This window comes from Anas acuta, chromosome 28 (assembly GCF_963932015.1).
Source record: "Anas acuta chromosome 28, bAnaAcu1.1, whole genome shotgun sequence".
NCBI classification, from domain to species: Eukaryota; Metazoa; Chordata; class Aves; order Anseriformes; family Anatidae; genus Anas; species Anas acuta.
The window spans coordinates 2,275,255-2,279,362 of record NC_089006.1 but is presented as its reverse complement, the minus strand read 5'-3'; the positions used below and the strand labels follow the sequence as shown (position 1 = coordinate 2,279,362).

At 40.4% G+C, this 4,108-nt stretch overlaps 1 long non-coding RNA gene across 1 annotated transcript; it reads right to left on the bottom strand.

Moving 5' to 3' along the window:
- Window positions 1-1,113: 1,113 nt before the first annotated feature.
- Window positions 1,114-3,069, bottom strand: LOC137845596 (uncharacterized). Its single transcript, XR_011090231.1, has 2 exons — window positions 2,973-3,069; window positions 1,114-2,018 (listed from the first exon to the last, which is right to left on the bottom strand). It is a non-coding gene; the product is annotated as an uncharacterized lncRNA (long non-coding RNA).
- Window positions 3,070-4,108: the final 1,039 nt, after the last annotated feature.

Below are 4,108 nucleotides of genomic sequence, written 5' to 3'. Positions count from 1 at the left end.
ACCGTACTTCCTGTGAATTTATATTTTTTTGTTTGTTTGTTTGTTTGTTTTTGTTTGTTTGTTGTTTTTTTTGTGTGTGTGTGTGTGTTTTTGTTTAATCCAGAACTATTCTAATTACATATAACAGAGTAATAAAAAATGAATATTAGCTTATTATAGTTCTATGTGACATAGAGAAGTGAAGAGGGAATATTGCATGGGGCACAGCAAGAGAGGCAGCTTCCCAGAGACAAGAAGTTATTTAACAATGAAACCCAAGTCTGAGATACAAGAAACTTGAATCTTCTTCCCTGTTCTGTATGTTCATAGTCAGCATTCTGAGAGCATAGAAGTACCCCAGCTGGGATTGCAATTAACCAATAGCAGATATATTTTAGTACCTTAGCTTCTTGTTATTGTACAGAGAAAATGAGTATCCTACTGGAAACCTAAGAAATAAAGAGCATAAGTTGGAATCTGAGGAAGGTCAACAAACTCACATTTCTGAGAATAGTTTAGATGAACAAGAAAAGGCTACATTAAAGTGAAGCAGGTGCAGGGAGTTCTCAGAAAGTAGGGAGCAGTGACCCAACAGTGCTCAGGGACCAGCTGGAAGCACTAAATAGTGCGTTTAGCTAAGCAACCTCTCAGATGTAGCTTGCTATCACGTTAAATCTCTTTAGCAGAGCAGTGTATAGTAACCCTGCTTGATTTCAAGATCTGGGCTCTTTTAGTTCACTGTCTTAACAAAAGTGTACTGGAAGATCAAATCTGCACCTCTGCTGCACATTGTGCCAGGTGTGCTTAGCTAGCTCCTGTTTTACAGTAAATGTCCTATGCTCTTTTGTTATGCTGTGTCTGGGCATGAAAACTGTGATACATCTCTTTTCCATTCCCTGTATTGCTTTCTGCCTCTGATAGTTTTCTAGAAATGCAAGGGATAAAGCAAACAACAGTATGGGAAAACTCATTGTTGTGAAGAATACCAGCACGATGCTATTGATTATTTAGGGTCTTTGTTTCCCTCCTGCTATGGGACTTAACTAGAAAGAAAGCACCAATGTTTTGCGCAGGAGATTCTTTCAACCATGTTGTGTTATAAAACACATAGAAGAGAAAACTAGAATGCTAATATTATAATGCAGCATGACTTTTTAATAGGAGATAAAGCCGGAGGGTTTACAATAGAAACAACATGTTTATACAGAAACTGGAGAATTTGAGGGTTTAACAACTGAGGCTTCTTGTTCAGGAAACTTCATTTCAAGCACAGTGTTCTTTTCTTCTTTCTGTAGCTGTAAGTGTGATGGACTGGTCCAGTTTTCATCCCTTAACATAGTCCTTGATGGACATCAGGCAGCATCAGATCATAGCATCACAACTCTTCCATTATGCTTGGTGTAAAATATAAGAGTGAATGTAGAAGCAATGCTAATGCATTTGAAAATCTGGACCACGAGAAGAATAGAAAAGCATGCTTATAATGAAGGAGGAAGAAGTGCAGAAGCAGATATGAGCACAAATATAAAATTTTAACAAGATTCAGCCTTTTTAAGGCAGCATCTTAGAAACTTCTCTTGCTCATCCTATGCTTGAGTTTGGATCTTGCATTCACTATCCTGACTGCTCTTGGTGCAAGTATATTCTTGCTGGGTTTGGCAGGGCTCACTCTTCTTAAAGTGGTAGCCACTGAACCTCTGAGAGCAATAAGGGTATGAAAACTTGCTCCCCTGTGATCCCCCATAAACCAGAGAGCCTCTGTAGCCATAAGATTCCCCATAGCCAAGTGAGTTCCAAATGCCAGCTGGTGCTGAGGATCCCACTATGCTTTCCTGAGGACAGGAGCTGAGAATTGGCCCAGGAAAAGTGATGACAACAGGGGGTGGGTAAACCACCGCCCTGGAGTCACCACATGATGTGATGCATGGCTCATTCCAGGCGCTGGCGAGGGGCTGTGGGCAGGTCACCTCACATGGATTGAAGCTCTGGTAGTTGCACAGCTGTCTGTAGGAAGACATGGTTCTGCAATGGAAGTGGATCTGAAACACAGGAAGACAGAGAAATACATGTAAAATAAGTGGCTAGCTGGACAGAGATTTGTGTGAGCTCAGGTGTATTTGATGAAGATGCTATATGGTTGAGTAGCGTCTTGAGAAGAGGTAAGGCTTTAGTTCCAGGCTCTTTTCCCATCTTTTAGTCACACTGCTTGAATTATATTTATCCTCTCTACTTGCCAAACTCTTATCTCTTTCTAACCACCCTGAGTACACCAAACAACCTATATTTTGCCATGTCTATACATGGTGCATCAGAACAAATCCATAAGCGCTACATCTAAGCAGTGCCAGGTTCAGCAGTGTTTCTTTCTCTTATAAAAGAGCACAGATCTATCTGTACTTCAGGAGACCAGTAGCCATCTCACCCAGCACCCTTTCTTCAGTAGCTGACCTGCAGGACAGGATTCTCCGCACCCCTGGTTACAGCTACCCAATTGCAGCAGTTGGTACTTTTATCAAAGGTTTAAAGGTCTCTAGTCCTAAAGATTAAAATTGTTGTTTGTACAGCAAGGAAAGTAGACCTTTCTACACCAGTTCAATGCAGGACTTCTCAAAGACAGGACCTAGGTTTAATTAGAACCAGTCATTTTTTATTTAAACAAATTTGAAAACAGTAGGCATGACAGCAATAAAAATTTTAGAGCACCCTCTCACACAGGGCTTCAGAAATGAGTTTAACTTTCTACTAAATCCAAGACTGGGCTGCAGCTAGCCTCTACACTAGCTTTAGGAACTAAAGTCTCAAAATGCTCAAAGCTCAGACTTAACCAGGTCTGTGGGAATCCCTCAAGAAACTGGGTAATGCCAACCCCAAGTCCGCAGCAGGATCCGTGACCTGCTGGCCCTGTCACTGCCACAGCAGACATTCACGTAGGATTCAATTAGAATTATCATTAAAAGAGCATATCAAAAAGGCACAGAGAATTAAAAACTTACTTGAGTCCTAGAGGAGAAGTCAGGAGAAGCTGTTGGCAGAGAGATGAACAGTGCGGGCTTTTATACTGTTTCTCAGATAGCCTGGAGGATCTGAGGCACCTTTTGCGCATGAGGTTTGATTAGATTCAAAACAGAAGCAATTACATGTAACACCTCACAGTGTATAATCATTTTGCTCACTGTTTGCAGCTATTAGGCAATTCCCATCTTCCCCTCACACCTTACTATGTCATCCTACCCTAAACTTCTTGATCTCATTCAGATTCACCAGATTTCAGCCTCTATGAAATGAATCCCAGTCTTTAGTCCTCTGTGGTAATGAATGGTAGCTCAGTTATGATAAAATTTGCTGATGCATGTATGATATTTTATCTTTTTATTTATTTACTTATTTTAAAATCCACTTACAGCTGGGGCACGAACTGTAAGTATTATCTTTGAAACTCCAAGGTGTAACTCTGTTTATTTTGCCTTCTTCATGTCCCCATTTGAGCCACTCAGTATCAATCTGAGGTTTTCACTCCAAGACTCGATACTTTTAGAACAGGGCAATATCTGTATTCTTGGCCACAGGCAGCCTTGATTTTGGAAGCCAACAGCGCAGAGCCCATTTAGGGAATGTGGGGATGATCAAAATTTGTTCATGATGTCTCAAATGGAGTAAGAAAATTAATGGTAATTCTAGATGTCTTTAAAAAGGATTTCAGTGATTTTGAGAAACCATTAACTGCTTTAGCCCTTGAATTTCCCTGTAATCTATCCGGTACAGGGGACACATTTGGAGAAGGAAAATTCCATCTATTTTTACTTGCACTACCCTCTAACATGACTCTCCAGGGCAAGACTTAAAGTGCCTGCAACCAGACTATAAGCAAATAATGAATTACAGCAATAAATTCCACTAGACACTGTCATGACATCACGGATCATGCAACCTGGTGCCTAATACTACTTGTGATGGAGAAGTAAGTAAAAACTAGAAAATCATAAAAAAGAATCTTGATTCATTCCCACCCACAAACAACTAAGGGAGTGGATTGATACTAGGAAGGATCTGGTCATTGAAGTTTTGAAAGGAACCGAAACACAAGGTGTAGCATTGTGTAATAACATGATGAAGCAGGGAACACCATAGT